We start from the raw sequence: 20,284 nt of genomic DNA, 5'->3' as shown, positions 1-20,284 counted from the left end.
AAGGCACGGGTAACGGATATACGAGCCATATTACAGACTGCTACTGCACACTCGCCAGGTTTTATAAGGCGCTTAAAATTTTATTCGTTATAAAATTCCTTCGTTCCCGCCCACCTACCCCTGTCACTCGTTCATCCCGGATGCACACTGGAAATTTCGTGCACGATAAAGGGAGGGATGATTTCGAGTGATTTACCGACCTTCGATGTGCTCGTTTACTCTTTACCTTTAGTCACCCTTCGTCGAATTCTTTCCTGATTCAAGATACTTCTAGTCGTGGTTAATACCACCGATGTCTCAAATTTTTATATCGAATATCTATGATTATCGTTAGAATCGAACTTATTAAAATTTCAGTATTTTTATTTGCCTTTTTCTTAAAATTTATTTCACTTTCTTTAACGATCTTGTGGCACTGCTTCCTAAAATTGCTATAGTTTGTATATATTACAGATTGTCTATTTATTTAATCTTTGAAGTTATTTTGTCAAAAGCATATTTTTTTTTTTAAACAGAATGTACTTTGTATATTTAATAACAGAATGAGCTAATTTCATCAAATATAGAATATTATAGGTACAATATTCAAAGGTGTAAGAGTCTTCTTTACTCCTTTATCAGTAAAAGATAAGATAAATTAATTCCGCTCACGATATATCTACAAGCTTTACACGCTTACTATAACACGCGTAACTTCCACTTTATACTTTATGATGTATGTAAGATCAAAGTTTAATCGTTTAATTTTAGACGAAGCAGCGAATAATTACACAATTAGATGCTCGATAGATTTAATGTTCATCCACGCGATAGTGGAAACACTATATTCATCCTTTTCGATAAGAAACACGGCTATCTTCGTACGTGGCCGTTGCTTTAACTTTGTACAACAGCTTGATTAAATTACTGACTTGTACGGCACGCTACCGTGATAGGTATCGCTATATTTAATTAAGAGTGTCCTTTCTTCTTACTGACGTTAATTACAGCGAACCTTTATCCAGCCATTAAAAAATTATTACGACAACGGTAGAATACCACGTGTACCGAACAAATATTCTTTCCTTTCTCTAGTTTACTGGCTTATTAAGTGCAAAACTGCTATTTATATCGCAACTTTCCGTTACGAATTAGGACTCGCCCAACATTGTTTCGATAAACTTTACACGGTATTATTAAAAGTAATAACAACCCTCGACAGAGTATCAACTCATTAAAAGCTTCTCTTCATAAACTTACCAGAGACTATTCAATCTTCTTTACACATCGTAGAAAGAAAATAATTGAGGTCTTATAGGTCTATGGTAAATACCGTATATAGACATGCATCGTATTTTATAGACAGATAATTGAATTATTATGAAATTTTTATTTAGTTCATAAATGCAGAAAGAACGAAGTTCTTCAAGTACCGCTACAATTATTAATTCAGAGGCAACTAATACTAAAAGCACTGAAATTAAAACTTCTGTGGCAATTTACACGATTTACCATTTTGTTCTATAGACCGTTTTTTCTGGAAGCTCGTCGATACGAGAATTTATAGATCAACTCACTGGCATTGTTTAATGGCTTAATCAAAGTTTCAAGTTTGCAAAAGTTAAAACTTCCACCGAACGAACACGCTGCTTACCCTACCCTTTTCTTCAATTAAAACCATCAGAAATGCCCCGAGAGCATCGAGATTCGCGCCATTTCCCTTCCAAAATTTTGTTTGCAGTTTTACGTAAGTAGGTGCTTTTCGTGGAAAGAAAGAAATACCACACCGAAAGTGTCCCTTTCATGGTACAGGTAAGAGAGGGTGGTTCGACGAGATTCTTCCTCTTCGAGGGATGAAACGAGAGAAGAAAGAGAAGGCTGCTCATCAGGATAGACCGTGCTCGCACCAACGCATTGTTACTGAGTTATGTTCGAACGGCTGCGCCTGAATTCGACTTAATTTTCCCGAGAAAAGAGATTAAGCGAAAATGGCCGCCGGGGGACGAATGCAGCGCGCTCGTTCTCCCGGAAAGCCTCTAAAATATTCGAAATTGTTACCTTAACCGGTGCATTGTCGCTGGTACGGATCCTTTCAAAAGCCTTTTTTCTTCTTTCTTCCCCCAGCAGATTTCTTATTCGTTCACCTCGCCACCGGTTCTCGGGTGACGAGCGACGCTTAAGCGAATTTTAAACGACTCACGGTTGATTAATTGTGCGTCGCCCGCTGGTCAATCCTTTCGGGCCTCGGCGAATGTTTTTTCGTAGCCAGTGACGAGAGTAATGAAACGAAACACGAGGGACACAAAAGCGAACAACTCGTTCGTTCCTCTTCGGCGTTTCGCTGTTTGAAAAATATTGAGGCTGCTCGTTGTTAGAATCAACCGAGAATTATGAGTTATGAGTTGTGTTTCGATGACAAGGTTTTTGTGGAACGTTCGATTCTTTCGAGAAAATAACGTGAATATTAGTAGTGTTGGATAAATTATAATATGATATCTTTTAGATCGAAATCCTACATTATAATTTTTCTATATTGAATTTTAATTCTACGTTGGCACTTTCCTGAATTGTATAATTCTACGTTGCAACTTTTCTATGTTGTAATTTAACTATACGTTGCAATTTTCCTATATCGCGATTTTTCTGTATGGAATTTTAATATCATATTGCAAGTCTTCTATACCGCATTTTAATTCTATATCGATAATACTTTCGCATTATTCAGCCCAACCCGAACATGTACGTCTCATATTTGCTATAAAACGGTAGAAAATACATCAAAATAATTTCCCTGTACAAAATCTCGAAGGAAACGAACCGGCTAGCCTTCGAAGCTCTGCGAAAGCAGAAACCGATGGGACACGGTTTAATTCGCGCGAATGAAATTAATTATGAAGATAGAGGAGATCCTGGAGGATGTCGGCCGGTCCTCGCATCCCTCTTCCTCGTTTCCCGGAGGGAGGCGGACGGCCACGTCCTGTCGGGCTGCAACCAGTTTCGAACAGTTCGACGGAAACCAGTCGAGCGAGAGGAAACAGGGACTTGGGGAAGGGAGAGGAGACGAAGGGAGAAAGATAGACGCTTAGCGGAGGGACTTACGGACACTTGGCCGCTCAATGGCGCGAATTTAAGAGCGCCAGCCGTTACGCTTCTCATTCGTTAGCATAAATTAATTATTTTCCAAGGGAACGTTGAGATATGCCGGACAGAACCGTTTAGAAATATCAGCCGGAGACACCGGTTGGTTGATTGTTACTACGAGTTGCACACCGCAATGCGGTGCTCTCAAAGTGTTCGTAATTACCTCGCATGTAAGAAGTCGTTTCATAATTATCTTCCGGTCACATTGGAATCGATATTCGCTGTAATTCAGCTGAAGAATAGCCGCTCGTGAAGCGAGGCCTAGGTTCGGTGAAAAGAGGCGTGACTTCGAATAACGATAATAAAGGAAGGACACCAAGTATGAGAAAATCGTGCGCTTTTTGTGTGGTCGTGCACAAAGTCTAGAGATTTTTTAAGTTTTCGCTAATAAAAACATGCTGTGTTAGTCTTAAGAAATCCTTGAAATTCTCCTTCACAACCACACGGCGAAGAAACGTAATTCGATAACGTTAATTAACTGGGAAGAATCGCAAATGGAACGTTGCGGAGAACGTTACTAATTAATGGGTTACTGCAGTTGATCGCGATTACAAGAAAGACAACGCCATACTTCTGAACGTTAAGAAGATAGGAGTGTTCTAAAACGACAAACCAAATGACAACGAACGTACAAAAATAACGCGTATACAGCCGAGCGCTCGTTAGAAAAATTACCGATCTTTGTAAACCACGTTTGCTTCCCCCGCACATGGAAATCCAGTCGAGAAACCAGTCGCGCTAGAACGTCTTGCATCGATGTCGGACGATTCGAATCGCAATGGTTCGAGAATAAGAGAACGAAGAACGAGAAGAACCAAAGAAATATTTTACAAAGTTGCACCCACGAAAGAGACGGAAAGAAAAGAAGTCGACGATCAAACGGGACGAATCGGAGGAGAAAGGGAGGCGGAGAAATAAACGGGACATCCGGCTCGAATTAACGAACGAAAATTCAGCTTGATTAACGCGGAACGAAATCGGTGACGAACGCGACGCGGTCCATTCCGTGGACCCCCGCGCTCGCGCGAATTAATTAAACCTGCGTCATTGTGCGCGATCGGTCGAGGAACACGCGTAGAATCAGAGACGCAACACACGTCCGTTGCTCGGTTCGTGTCTCTGGAAATCGGCGCGGATAGGTTTTGAGGTCGCGTCCAGTTCGTGCACGGGCGCGCACAATAAGCGAAGTGGACTTAGATTGGGCTAATTAATTAATGCGCACGTCCTGTCTCGTCCCGCCTAATTATCTCGCTTGTCAGCTCAACCGTCGTTCGCCACACCGTTAATACGTGTCTCCCCTTCTCTCCTTTGCGCATTCCACGTTTGCCTTCTCGCTCTGTCACGTTTGCTATTCTTGTTCGTCGTCTCTTTCTTTCTCGTTCCTGTCTCGTTCCTAGCTCCGGTGGATCGTATCTGTGCGTGTTTCTCGTTTCTCGTACGTTCGGGGTCAGCCTGTCTTTCTCTATCCGTAATTATAATCAGGCTAATTGTGACGTCAGGCACAGGAAGCTACACCTAGAAAAATCGCCCGACGTCCGCGAGCCACACGAGATACCTACACCACGTCCTACGATCGTTTAAACGATACTGATCTAACGCGCTCGGAGATCCGTATCTGAGTATAAGCCGCGGTTCCAATGGTGTATCATGGTTCGCGGTTTGATCTTGGCACGGTGACACTTTATCGAGAAGAATGTGAATTAGTTAGAGTAGACTTGTAACACGTGGTATGTCGGCCTATACATACAGCGACATGTTACATAATAGTAGACAGGAGATGTTCATGCAAATTTATATTTTTATAAGAAAAGAAAATGAAACCTAAATGGAGATTTCTTTCTCTTATTAAATACGATATTACGACGTGTTTTTCACTTTAAACGTTTTATATATTTTTATATATTTTAAACTTTTTTTACTTTACATACAGTCGACTATTAAGTATTCAAGTACTTACACATATTGGGCCTTTTAAAGTTTTGATACGATGTGAATTAATCGTCGTCTCATATGCCTTGATCGTAGGTGACTCGCAACAGCTTCAGTTAAGTTATTAAATTATAGTTCAAAATCAAAAGACTTTGTTTCTTTTTAAATTCTACGATCTACCCGATAAAGGTCAACGTTAAGTGCAGACTAGAGTTAAATATTCTAAAATAGAGTACAGAAAGCAATGAATATACATTAAGGATACACAGCGTCGTTAATTATAATATACAATTATTCAACTTTTTAATAGATAATTTGCATATATAATCAATCGGTTATACAAGTTGACGAACACTACTATAGATCATTAACTTGTCGTTAGTTTATGTACATATATTAGCAATATTTATATGCTACTGTTATAAATCAACCAAACTGTTTAAACATTTATGATCGGGTAGTATATATAATCGATATGTTTCCGACAAAGATTTAGTTGCGAATTAGGAGATGTTGTACTTCACGATATAAAGGGTAAAATTGTTTCTATGAATCTAAATAGTAAAATAATACTTTTAATAGCGAAATTTCTAAAAATTTAGTTAAAACGACAATTCAATATCATAACATATTCTTCGAACGTAGAACCAGCAACTTAGTAAAATTAAGAATAAATATTTCGAATATACTCCTGACAAATATATCTCCTTTATACAAAAATTCTATACGTATACTACAAATAGAATTGAAAAATATTTTTTCCGAACAATAGCTACCAGATACTTAACTATATTCAAGCACCGTACCTAAACCCAAGACCAAGGAAAGAAAGAAGCAAGAACAGCCCATTATCGTCATCTAAATAAAATTACGGTTTATTTTCGCGAACAATTAGCCTCGCTCTGCTGGAGTAGGTAGCAATACTCGTTCTCTGTTCGTAAATAGCCTCGAATCTCGCGGTTCATTAATTTCGAAGAATCCATAGGCAGGCCTGCGCTCTCTCTTGTGTCTCGCAAAAGGATCGTTCGATTCTTCTCTACGTGGAATAGGCTCGAATTTGAATCGACGATCAACCACGATGGGAACGAGGCATTGATGCGTGTCCAGAGGAATCGTCGATCAGTTGCGTGCGCGCGAAATTACAAGCGATAAACGCGAAAATTTACCGCACGACGGATCGATTTGGCGGCGAATTAACCGATGAATCTCGACCGCGGTATCGCCCCTAATGTGATTAGTTTTTCTCTCCTGTTGCCGATCATACTCGCGATAATGGTAACCGTAATAATGGCCATAACGACGGCACGCTGGCAGAAAAGTCACGCGAATATTTCCGCCATGTGAATTCGTACGATGACAAATACCGGCATAAGTGTTGTCGAGTTAGTGGAAGGAGTAGATGAAAGACAATTTGAATCGATTAGAAGATTTGTACGAATTGTTTCTTTGAAGGAAAGGCGATTCGAGAGACGAAAGAATTGGGAATTACATTTACAATTGGATCTCCGAAATACGAAGCAGAGATTTTAATCACAGGCGTCTGCATTTTTTCCATTAACTTAGATCTCGGGTTACTTGGTAATTTCATTTATAAAATCACTGCTCTTTAACAATTTGTCTGATGTAATACGACTCTTGCATTTAATGATATATATATATATATCTGCTTTGTAAAAATGTTTTTGCAATTGGAAGTGATCAAATCTCGAATCTTCTAAAATTCTCTACCAGATCGCAGTAATTAAAATTATTTATTGCAAAACCGACTACTATAACGTTGCTCGATTAATTGTTGCGTAATTAAAAATTCAGCTATTACAAAATCATATAATTTAAAAGTTGCACATGGCTATTTTTTCTAAATATCATTTCATTCGGTTATTACTTTAGCAGTATACTTATTAACATGGTTAATGAATTGAAATGAAAGCAAATGTATGTGCACTTTCTGAGATTACGTATTTATAGGCTGGTTTTTATAACTTTTTATTTAAAAATATGCAAATTTTGTGCGTCTTTCTCGTGTTGCATATTCTGAAATATAATTAATTACCTTCTTCGTCATTAACAGTACGAAGCGAGGTTAAGCATAGAACTTGGAAGTCAATTTTTTCTGGAACAATCAAGGTCCTTCATGAATTTCAATTCTAGCCTTATCTGGGAATATAGTTCAGATAAATTAGATAACCGTCGCGTAAATTAATTTATTACCCTATGTAAGAATTCTAATTCTGGAATAAATCCTATCGATTTAGCAATTTTTAGTCTCAAGCGTGCATTTTAATCCATTTATCTTTTCTCTTTCAATCCATCATAGCTCGCGTATTTCTTGGAATTAAAATTCTGATTAAAATTAATCCTGAATATCTTTCTAGCTAACAAACGATCCAGTTTAATTGTTCACTCTATCCTCGTTATAAAAATAATTTCAAAAAATAAAACCCACAGACATACAAAACGTCCAAAAAATTATTTTAATCCTTTCAAAAATAAAAGATTGACACAGATCCGTAACCTCCTTTCCTTTAATACAAAAATTTCATCGATCAGAGGTAAAAAATCGCGAAGCTTAAGACAGTATCTTTATAATACTTCGTACGGTAGAGAAATTTGTAAAATTTTAGAACTAAGTTTTGTATAAAAATAATTTATTATTCAGCATCGGAGATAACAAAAATTCAATCGGCCGCGAACGTATCGAGGAAAAGTTCCAAAATTCAGTACAGTACGAGTCACGGTACGAATGCACAGTGGAATTGATGGGCGTGGTGTATTTTCACGTGATTTATAGATATAGAATTCGATTTAGGCAGGTACGCGAAGCGCGAGGAGTTCGCGTCGCTTGTAAAGACTCGCGAACTGCCTGGAATTCGAATGAATAAACGCGAATCGAGCGTGTCGCGCTCGAAGAATGAACGTGGAGGGAGGCCAACAGAAGAGCGAAAATGAATTATGGAGGAATGTGGCGAAAAATGTGCACCGCTTCGATTGGCGCGCGCGACTGCCTTTTCCCACGAGTTCTGGAACGAGGGCTTTCGAGGCTGCGTCAGAAATAACGAATGCATTAACCTTACTACTGTTAGGTGGCCAAGAATAAGTAGAGCTGCACGAATTTACGCCTTGAAACAAATGCAAGCTATATTTTATTTATAAAGGAATCCATTTATCTAGAACGTTCTAAACAGATGGTTTAGATTTCGATAAAGTATAACGTAGCACTTGAATAATGGAAAAGAAAAGCAAGCTATGTACATATATATATATATCGATATTTTGTAAAACGACGAAAGTCCATTTATAGGAATTTTAATTATTAGTGATTAATCCGATGGAATAATCTAAATCAACGATTGGTCGATTAAAGAAAAAAGATTTAGTGCCTCAGTGAAAATTTGTTCCACTTTTGATAAAATAAAGAAAGGAATCACGGTTTATTTGAAATTCTATTTTAGTTAGAGACGGTGACAGTTGGTAAAGAGAACAGTGTAATACGTTACTACACAATGAGCTATAATTTTAAATAATCGCTGCATAACAATAGCAATATTTCATTTTCGGCTAGCCAAAACGCCTTGATGCTACACAATACAACCGAACTTAGCTTTTCTTTGAAAGTTTCAAAACAAGTTGTTCAATGTAACAATATTTGTTAGCCAGAGAATCATCAACGCAATTTATTTTCATTGCGAAAGCTAAAATAATATATGTATTAACTTCCAAAATTTGTCCACGACCTATAATCTAAAGGGAAAAGTAAAAATATTTAAACGATGCAGTAAGAACGCGCTAATTAGCATCCACGTTAGATAGAAAATGACTAAAATTATTAGATTAGTAGTTATGATTGTTGAAGGAAAAAGGAAACTACTAACCGCATGTTCTACTTGCGAAACAAAAATCGTTACGCTAATTCGGAATTCGTCACAAAAGACAGAAACTCAATCCATCGAAATCGAACCCGCTAAATAGGTAACCGATGTTGGGACACAGGGGAGGGGACGACTTCCAGCCCACTCGACCTCAATTCGGGTGCCACGTATTCACGATAATCAAACGGAATTATGCTTGCCGTGGGGCAACGACTAACCGATCCCACAAATCAAAGAATCTACATGGAAGCGTTTCGTTCGAACCCTACGGAACCGATGAATCGAAGGGTGATGAAGATTCGGTTATGCCGGTGGAATAAAGAGACTCGATCGATTGGCTGATCAGCGAGGATCAGACGCGATGTAACGAGTAAAAGAGAAAAGAAAAAAGAGGATAATAACGGAGAAAGAAATAATCGAGACCCGGTGGAACAGGTAGAGAATTCGGGTACGCTGCTGCTAGATTTCATCTTTCACCCCTTTCGCTGACATAAATCGAACGACAAACGAACAACACCTAAAGAAAAGGGATCGGAGAGGTGAAAGAGGGGGATGGTTCGAGCTTTAAAGACCGCAACGTACTTTAATTGTATCGTTGAGACGAGGCGGAGAGAAAAGGAGAGAAAGAAATCTAGCAAACTAACAGGCAGAGAATGAGAGCAAAAGGGACGAAGGGAGGGAAATGGAAGAAATAGAGCAGAGGCTCGTCGTGTATCATGTATTTTAAGGTATTTGGGTCGCGGCAAGGGTGCTACCACTGTTTCTATTATTGTCTCAAAAGGGAAGCAGCCCCTTCGCTTTCAGGACCCTGGCGCACACCTCTATTCACCTGGAGTAAGCAGACCTGACGAACCGATCCACGCGTATTCATCCGCCTCTCCTCTCGTCTACCGTCAACCTGGCCTAAGAATCGAAAAAGTGACAACTTCTCCGCGTATATCTCTCCGCTCTCTTTTCGTTCGATGTATCTGTCTGGACCAGCTGGGCGACAATGCCGGGAATTAAGGGCACGGATCGTCATAGGTGTGGGAATCCCGGATGAAACAGAGCTGCGACCCGGCTTGACTCTCACAAGAATGCATACTAATACCGAGACGGATAGTCCGTTCGTTATATCGAGGAAACAGAAACGAGGATTTCCAACTGCTGTTGGTTGCTGTCGGAGGGGGGATGCTGTCGAGATCACCCCTTGAAATTTATTCCCATGCTTCTTGATGATCGTATGCGATCTGCTGGACGTAGAGAGAACCGGTAGCAAAAACACGTGGAAGACGTAGATTTAAGATGGTACAAATGCTTTTAGTAAGACGGTTAAGACAAATACTTATAAATACTTTCTCTGTACGAAGATGTTTCAATGACTTTGAGAGGAAACTAGGAGGAAATAGCAGATATCTTTTTACAGATGCTTGTATGAACATAATATATTATATATCTGTGTAATACTTGTTGAAGCACGTATGAACAAAAGTTCTACAGTAGCAGTATTTTCTACAGGGATGCATTTTATACATCTGAACAGAATTTTACACAGCTGTAAGCTATTAAAGACTATAATATATCTATTGAAATCTTTGGTTTATTACAGTTTTGCAAACTTTAAATTCATAAATTCCATATATCTACCAGAATGCTGCATTTATTCTATTTATTACCATCTACTCGAACAAAAAATAGCTAAAATAAAAAACAATTTTCCGTTCGAAAATAAATGTTTAACATTCAAATATCGCCTAAAACGTTAATCATCCTTATTTACCCCCTCCTGCCCCTCTACAGGTTCGATTCTAACGTACATATTCCAACACCTATAACTTTCCTTTCTTTCATTCCTTCGACGAATCGTTCAGGTAAAATTTCTGCTAGCCGGTAGATTATCGATGAATGAAAACCAACAACGATGCGTAGAGTGACTGATCTATCGTCATTAACAGACTGAAAAATCCCTTACTTCCTTGCCAGTCAGGTATTCCTTTCTTTCTCTCTTTCCTTCCCCGTTTCTACCCCTTGGAGAGTAACAAGTGCACGCTTCACGTGGAAATTAAGGATGCAAAAAACGCGCTGCGGACTCGCAGCGGGAAATTTGAATGTGAATTCGAGGCAGCGGCGGGTCGCGTGCTGCTATGGATCTAGGAGTGAAATTTGCATACGGAAGGTCCTTGGCACGCATGAAAGCCCCGTGGCTGCCTTTGTCGGGAACGTGCTACGACGAGACGTTCGATTCCTTCGATACGCGTAACGGCCACGGTTTTAAACGGTTTTCGATCTCGATCCATGTCGAACCCTTCGATTCGTACAACGACTCTTCGAATCACGCATTTACATAGGTACGTTTCGAGATACTTAGCGTGAACGAAGATTGAAAATTATTTTATAGGAATACACGGTATTAGGAGATTAAGATTAGAATATCTTGATTTAGGTACGTACCTTGTATTGTAGATCGTTCAACTCGCCCTGTAAGCCTTCCATTTAAGAATTGAAAGCAGCCTTAATATCCCACTAACGCTTCCACCTACAAGGAAAACAGTATCGTTCTTGTGATAGTCTTTACACACTCGTAAGAAGTATTTAAAACAAAATGTGATAGAAATATATTTTCAGCACATTCGGATCAACGTGTATTTCTATATAGATCCTTCTAATTCCGATCAAATTTCTTTCCTTTCAATCCTTCAAGCAGTTACACTATCACAAACTTCACCAAACTTTCATCTCACGTTTACAAAGGTTGTAACTAATTCATCGCTTCGATTCTATTTAAACTTTTTACCTAAACGTATTCACTCTCAACAGTTACCCGCAAGTCATTCTACCCCATGAAAGCGAGTCATCGAACGTCGAGATCCTAATGGAAAGCGTGAACCATCTAATCAAACATATAACTGCCTTCGAATTGCCTTTTGATCCGACTTAAACATGGAAATAAATTCCGATCGCACGTTCCAGCCTCGTGTTCCCGATTTTAATTATAATCCAGGGAGGCTGCACCGGTGTGCCGTATCCGTCGCCTCATGCAAATAAATCATGGCAGGCCACAAAGCGCCACTTCCGGCTCGTGTCTTCTACCCGGAAAAAAATTTGAATATTTTCTTCTCAGACGTTTCTCTTTCCCCGTTCGAACGATCGTCGATGCGCACAGGCACGTGTCCAAAAATCGTCGATTCTAATTCTAATCTCCACGAGTCAAATTTGAATAACTTTCCTCACCCTCGAGTTTGATCTCGAGCGCGCGTTAGACTTTGCGACACAGAGCGTGCTGGAAACGGGATCATCGAGCACACGCGACCGAATTTCGTTCTCCTCGTTCCTGGCGAGCCCTCCTCTGATTTGCATCATTTTACTTTCTTTTTTATTTCCGCGCGTGCCGGAATAAATCTCGGTCTGATACCAGACGTTACTCGAGGTGAGTCGAACGAGCGGATCAACGGGTCGAACGCTGCGCGCGTTGCCATCGTCTGAATAAATTTATTCGATGGTGGATGGAGGCTGAGAAAATTTAAAGGTTGAAAGTGTAGCGATGGAGGAGAAGCGTAAGGACGAAGTTTTGGATTTCCTTCTTAGCATAATTATATTTTTTGTTTTACGAATTTCTGTAGAATTAAATATTATATAATTATGTTATATTTCAAGTAGTTAAGTATAGTGGAATAAAACGTGGCATTTGTTAATTGGAATATGACATATTAATAGCAGGATCGTATCAAGATTATCAAACAAAATAAATTTCTCTAATCATCTTTTACACTTTCCAATCTGATCGCACCTTCTTGCAACTTATCGAGTATAATCTACTCCAAATTATCTTTTCCGATATAAATTCCTTGAATATCTCATCCCACTGAGATCTCAAAATGACGTCAAGCTCTTGAAATAAAAGCAACCGCTGGATCGATACAAAAATCTGCCAAATCACTTCCATAAAACCTCCCCTCTAAGACTGGACCCGTTCCGTTCCAGTCACTACGCAGCTTCATCATTGAACCGACGATCTAGCGGGACCATCGTGACGCGAAATCACGCGAATAAAACGGCGTTAAAGTACATGGATCGCAACGAATTCCCCGTATAAACCTGTTGGAATCGTTATTGTCACCCACGAACCCGTGGTCTTGCTCTTGCACGACGAACGAACCTGGTGTCTCGAGGTATCGACGAGGGGACATGGCGAGTTTAGGACGCGCGTACGAGCCTACAATTATTGTCATTGTCACCCACGAGTTTCCATACGCGTCACCAACGACGGAGTAAAAGTCGATCGGACGCAGGCCGCGGAGAACGATCGACTGATCGAGGGCCGCGTAAAACGCGCGGAGACACAGCGAACGACCGATCGATCGCTGGTACACACGACGATTATTACTATCGTCGCGCGGCGATCTTCGTCCGTGGAACTTCGTTAACGCGATAAAAAATCGCCATCGTCTCGACGAGTTAGCGAACGATCGGTCGTTTCACCGAGGCGGGATCGCACGGGTATCGATCGACGGTTATTGCGCGATCCAAGATCGTCCGGGAGTGGAAGACGCGCGCTGCCCACGGGACAGGACGATTCGCAGGACATTCGATCGACGTCCAGCCAGGAATCGATTAGCTATCACGATTTTTCACGTGTACCTCCGACAAATTACCCGGTAAGTTACGCTCGCCTCGGGTACTGCCTCCGCCCCCGACGATCCAGCAACGATTGACGTGTTTCTCGTTTTTTCCCTGTTCCTACGTTTCCACAGGTTTGTCCAAGAGAATGCTTCTTATCGTTAAGATACGCTAATGTGTGTCCGGGAGATTGCTCGGAAATTTACTGATATTTCTGCGAACAGAACGTATGGGATGTTTCCTGCGAGATAAGCTTGACGATCTTATAAATTAAGAAACTGCGAGATGGTGAGTTGTGGACGATGTTTCTCTTTTATAGGTAAATGGATGAGAGGTGCGGTGAAGGAGAATACGAGTGGGATAATTTAGTTGGTTGTTACGATGCTTGAGCATTTGACGAAGTTGATGTTTATATGGTTAGGGCAACGGAATATATTTGTTACATTTAGATTAAGAGAATGTTATAAGATGAATAAATTAACACGTCCAGTGCCTATCGATTATGGACACGACGATGGAAACGTTGGAAATTGGACAATGAAATTTAATTCGAATTGTTTCTGGCGTGTGTTTCTATAAATTTGTCTTTGCAAGATTCTATCAATTGACATATCAGTCAAATGTAGATTACATAGCTTGGCAAAATATTTCATGGTGAGTAATATAATCATACAGTTTCATCTATGATTTAACGATAACATTTCACGCACGAATTAAACTACATTTCGATATTCCGATACAAAAATAATCCATACACTATGAACTTACTTTAACATCAAACTTCTTCAAGCAACCTTAAACATACTCCAGACGTACCGTCCCGTAATTTATTAATTCTCTTTGAAAAAATGTTACGAACTAGTCTCTAAAACTTGTACATATAATTCCCGCTAAAATCGTAATCACGTAAAGAACTCGATCATGTCGAAGAAAATACGTCGTTAACATCAAGAAGCTAGGGTTAATTCGTGCAAGCAGCGTACAATTTCAGAAATTCCGCGAAAAGGAGGACGCGCGTCCCCGTCGTTTATAGTCTTTTTACTGTGTCTTCGGTGTTCGATCGATAAAAATATTACGATTCAAGCGGGACGCAGACATTTCGCGGATTGCCGGCCATTCAACAACATCGAACGCGCATCCCGTGGAAACTATGCCGTCGTAAAAATCTCTTTCGCGCCTGCATGAGGGACGAGAGGACCAACGTTCTCTTGATCGGCATAAAGTACAGCGGGTATTAAATGCAAAATTGTGTATATATGCCTCCTGCCGTGTTCTTTTTCTCTCGAACGAGTGAAAACGTTGACCGTTTCGGTCGTGTCGGGTGATAAAAGCCGCGTTCCAACAAGAAATAAAGGAGATCGCCGTGATCTTGGCACGGCGAATCCGAGATCGTCGATCGATCGTTCGAACCCCCAGGCAATAATTATTATCGTCGCCACCCACGAGTCGACCTTGCGTCTTTTGAGCGACCGAGCTAAAGAAGAAAGAACGAACCCATAGGAGGAAAAGAAACCGAACGAAATAGAAAGAAACGACGCAAACTCGAGGCATTTACGACAAGCCGCGTTTCCAATAGTCCCTTCTAAGCTTTCGTTATCCTCCTCTAGATCGTGTTCAATCGTTTCTTTCTCTCTTCGCCACGAGACCGTCCAACGGGGCTCGCGTGGGCGAACGAGCGACTTTATTGGCTGGTCCACAATGCGACATTTGCAGCTTCGTGTGTCGTAGGGTAGCTAGTATAACACGGCCACTTCTGGCTCAGGAAAAATTGCCGTGGATTACGTAGTCCCCCGCGACGAAACCGTTTTTCCTCGTATCGAAGCGCATTCGATGGCCGGACAACGTCAAAAGTGCGCTCCAAACGTAACAATTAAGAATCAAACGAAAGAATCAAACAATCTATCCGTATTCTTGGTCGAATTGTAGAATCGTGACGATACTTTCTTTAGCTTTTAGTTGGATAGAAGTCGAATGACATTTATTAATTGCAAGATTAGTCGGTTTAGAATATTTTAGGATTAGGGATGGGTCGTTAGTATAACGATTTTCTCGTTGAGAAAATTAGCTTTGATTTTAAAAACGAGAAACTTGGAATAGGTAGCCTTAGACGAAGCGGAGAAATATAAAACACATATAGAAATTAGTATCAAGTACATGATGTTTAAGACGAACTTGCAGGGACTATCTTTTTATTAATATCAAACGCGTATTTTCAAGGAATACGACACTCCTCTGTATTATAATGTAAATGATTATTAAAGAAAACTCTGTGCATAGTACGTAAATTATAACAGATATGGTGGTAATTAATACAAATATATAATGAATTTGAAAAATATTCACAACAATGTACATTTTTATTCCTGTTGAGTGAATGCATTCCCAATTCTCAGCTTTCAAGCACTATATTTAAAATACTGATGAAATAATAGATATTTAATGCATCAAATATTACCATGGCATGTCAATATCTAATATTCGAACGTCAAAGATATTCATATCGATAATTGCATAAATGCCATCCAGCTACTATTTACTAGCTACCCAGAAATATCTGCTATTTCGTTCTTTACTGTCTTCAACTATCAATAAACTTCGACCAAAAAAAAAAAAAGAAAAAAGAAAAAAGAACACGCTGAAGAACATTAATAGCCTCGAAAATTCCAATAATTCTATTTCAAGATACGCTTACCTCATCCACGTCGATAAAAGATGACCGTTCGACAGTGAACAGAAACATCGTGGTCGATTACTATCCGTGCCTCTCATAAAACCGTTGTACGGAAGGAATGTTTGTTAAAGTTTCACGGGTGTCATGGCGTCTTCGCCAACTTCGTAACGATAGCGTATCCACAATGTGTATCCGTACTCTGGCGAGAGAAGACAACAAAAGGGAGGGCAAATAATCGTGGAACAATGGCTGGGCAGGCTGCTTCCGCGATCGCCGTTTACATTGTGCAAACGAACGCCCGAAGCCTTACGGATTCTAAACACGAGACATCCCACCCTTGTCCGCTTGTTTTCCTCTCGGCTTGCACTCTGCTCTCCGCCTTTCGAAACGAGGGTGACCCGTATAGTAGCTCGGAATTTTATAGGGTTAATTACGTAATAGGGTTAACTGCGATTTTAGACCGAATTAGCGTTTCAACGACACGAGAGTTATGAATCGAACGATATCAAACCCTTTGTGTAATGAACACCGTGGATGTACGTTAATCTATATTCACTTTCACTTGTGGATTATGTTTCTACGATTTGTTCGGAAAAATTAGAATATCCTGTATCATTTGATAACGAGTCGTGTACACAGGCTCACAAACACTCGTAGATACCTGTTATGAATATATTGTGCGTGTTGTGTGAAACGTTATGAAACTTCACTAGCTGCGTTATAAAATTTGTCCGCCCTATTTATGTTAGTAAAGTTTAACAAATCCGAAGATATGTATAGAAATTGCAAGATATTTAATAGAAGTAAGGGAGACTATATATTTCGAGCAGATCAAAAAACTATTTAAAAGTTCAATTATTTGTTATATTAATAAATAGCTATATATTCATATTTGACGCTTATTATATCCTTAAGACGACTGTTCATGTAGTATATTCATTTTTTACTAAATATATGTTTGTAATAAACATTTTGTAATTTCTATAAATATTTGCAGATTAATTTTCAATTCGGTTAGTAAAATCATGATCATCATTTCGTAAATATCGCAAGGAACTATGGTTACGAACGTCGCTAACTACAAGTACAGGAAAAGTAAACAAATTAAATATATATGTATATCTTCTCAGCTTCTTTAACGTGGTAATTAAAAGTTAAACGTGCGCTAATAATGGATGTAAATTATCGAGAAAGTAACGAGATCAATAAAACGAAACGTCCGATTAATATCAATCCAATAATAAAAGAAGACTTTCTGGATCGTTAGAACGAAGCTACTCATTTCTTCTCCCAACAGCCATTATGTTCTCGTTTTTAACGATTAATTTCGGCATTTTGCTACCCCAAATAATCGTATGAAGTGCTCCTCCTCGTCGAGGCTCGCCACGCCACGTGCAAACTTGAAATTTTTTAATTGAAGGTTAACGCGGACTCTTACTGCGTCACTGTTATTTCTGCTTTATGGGGAAATAATTATCTAGTAATGACAGCTCCGTATGCTCTTACGATCGCCGTTTACAGTTTTGCACCATGCAAGCGTACGCTCGCCGCTTTACGGATTCTAAACACGGAACACTCCCTTCCCCTGTTCCCACCCCTTTACGACGCTGTTACCTCCGCTTTTGCCAGGGGATCGAAGGAATAATAGGGAATTGCACGTGTACAAATTCGTCGGAAACGTCGTTGTTCCTCGATCTTCGAGTCGATAATATCTTTTCAAAAGAAAGAAAACGGAAGGAACGAAAAGAAGGATCGGTACAAAGGAAAAAGAAAAAGCAAAATGAAAGATATAGGAACGTTAGCGCGATGAAATAGAAGGGGAAGGGAACGAGATACATGTTAGAAAACCTCTAATCTTCTCTTGGCTTAATATTCATCGCGCACATATAAACGCGCGCATACACGCGCACGAAAAACACGCCCAGCGTACACGTACTTAACTCAAGTATCGCGAGGTATCATTCACCACTATTTTCCCCGGTTAAATCCGGTAATTAGGTAAATAAAGCTGCCTGTCAGTGCATCCCTGCGATTGTTGCAAATGCCTCCCAGCAGTCACACGTAATCACGCGTAGTCACACTTGGCTGAGTGTATGGGTGGCCAGTGGAGACAGCAGCCGACCAGAACTCCGATCGGAATTTTCACGCGTCACTACCGCGTCCAATGGATGTGTTACATTAATCAAACTGACTTTCATACGGATTAACGTAATGCGTTTCATGATTTTTCTTTCATCGATGCCTCGTTTAATGCCTGCGTGTGATTTCACCGAATTATTCGTGTAATCTGCGCTTTTCCTACGAATTGTAGATTTTAAGATATTTTGTGATATTTACAAAAAATAGAAAAATGATTTTTACGTTATAAACTCTCATCTTGAAGGAAACATACAATATTCGTTTTATCTTATAAACTTATTACACTCGTTGACAAATAATATGTCATTTAACGTTACAAATATTATAAAATAATATCCTAGAAAATGCACGCGTTACGGCAATTATTCTCTTTTTTAAACTTATAATTCCTAAGATTTTACTACGAGTCTCATTTAAAGTCTTCAAATTATACAAGCGAAATTAATATTCAATTAAAACAGTCATTCGCCGTACGATCTTCCTCTCGTTAAATTAACATTTTCTTCTACCATTTAATCAATTTAACATCTACTTAACATCTGCAAATCGTCCTCGAATGGAATCAAATACTACGAGACTGCCGAAAGCGTCCACCCCTTGAAACATCCATCAAAACATTCATCCATTTGAAACAACATCGGAGTAGAAGCCGCCTGCTCCACCCCGCATGACTACGCCAATGTGCAGAAGTAAACCGTTTACAGCATTGTACAATTACCCACGCCGGGATTCCATGGTCCTGCCACACCTACACCTACGCGAACGTCCGCGTCGCCCCGAGTGGCGAAACACAGTCGCAGCAGCGCCTGGCCACACGAGACCGTCCACGTAGTAGAACTCACGTGTGTACACGTGAACGTACACGCGGCTTGGGTTAGGTTAAGTATAATGCGCGGTCGTGCAGCTTTGGGGGCCCGGAGGCGCTAACATGAAAATCGTATGGTAATGGGGCACCGTGGCTCCTCCAGCATGGGGTCGAGCCCGTGTAGGAACCTAGCGAAGCCCGCGGTAAGTCTAGCTTTCTTCCTAGTATTAGCGAGTCAGCCAACCACGTAGTTCAGCGCGGAGAACAAGAAGAGGACGAAAGAAAGAACCGAGAGAAAAAGAGAAACAACGAAGAGTAAAGCTACGAGCAAGAGGAAGAGAAGTCGTAGGCCCTCTCGAGGAGGGTCCCTGGGTTCGCGTGCCTCTGATAATTATACGCTCGAATCGAGTCCCGGGAGAAACAGAGAGCGAACAGCCAGCGGGAGGGAGGGAGGAATAGAGAATATCGAGTCTGCGGTTCGACAGGGTCGAAGTTGACCGGCGTCTAATCGATTCGCCGCCTCGGCATGGAAATTTCTTTCAGGTTGCCCCGCGGCCACCCTGCATCCGCAACACCTAGCATCTACGAGAAAATTCCGTGGGACTACCCGTGGAAGCCACCCGCTGCACGATCTTCGTGGACGATGCTCTTTCAGCTAGGCAGAGGCGAGCTGCACCTTCGATTTGTCTTAACGTCGGATTACGCGTTGAGAGCCCATGAATGTTAACCGTGGTCGTGTTGAATCCTTTCATTACGAGTAAGATATTTTTAGTCGTAAGCTTTTTCGTTTACGCAAATTACTCGTTAAATAGGCTTTATGTTGCGTATATATCTACGTCCCTTTAGCGCGGACATATCTGTGGAATATTAATGGAAATATTTATAGGATTGTTAAACGCTAAGCGAAGGAATATTAACGTCTTGAACATTGGGTTTAGGATTAATATTGAGATTAACACGAAGATAATAAAATCGGGTTTCGTTGATTCTGTCGATAGTTGAAAGTTTTATTGATGTTTTAGAGTCTCGTTTGATGCTCAAGTGTTTAAGACACTGGCTTTCGCGGTAGAATTAATGGTGTCGAAAAATATGACCAATAAAGTTATAGGACTAATTAATCCGTTGCTTTACAACTTTTTCCGTGGTCGTTATTAG

The 20,284-nt window shown here is 40.2% G+C and overlaps 1 protein-coding gene across 10 annotated transcripts in view; it reads right to left on the bottom strand.

The window, feature by feature from the left end:
* Zfh2 (Zn finger homeodomain 2) overlaps positions 1 to 20,284 on the bottom strand; it is a 399,771-nt gene that overhangs the window by 270,218 nt on the left and 109,269 nt on the right. For all 10 annotated transcript variants that reach the window (XM_072017175.1, XM_072017174.1, XM_072017182.1 and 7 more), the window contains one exon: positions 11,349 to 11,433. The gene's annotated coding sequence lies outside the window, so the exon portion shown is untranslated. The remainder of the gene's footprint in view (positions 1 to 11,348; positions 11,434 to 20,284) is intronic.

This window comes from Bombus fervidus, chromosome 14, assembly GCF_041682495.2.
Source record: "Bombus fervidus isolate BK054 chromosome 14, iyBomFerv1, whole genome shotgun sequence".
NCBI classification, from domain to species: domain Eukaryota; kingdom Metazoa; phylum Arthropoda; class Insecta; order Hymenoptera; family Apidae; genus Bombus; species Bombus fervidus.
This window is presented reverse-complemented; position numbering and strand designations above follow the sequence as displayed.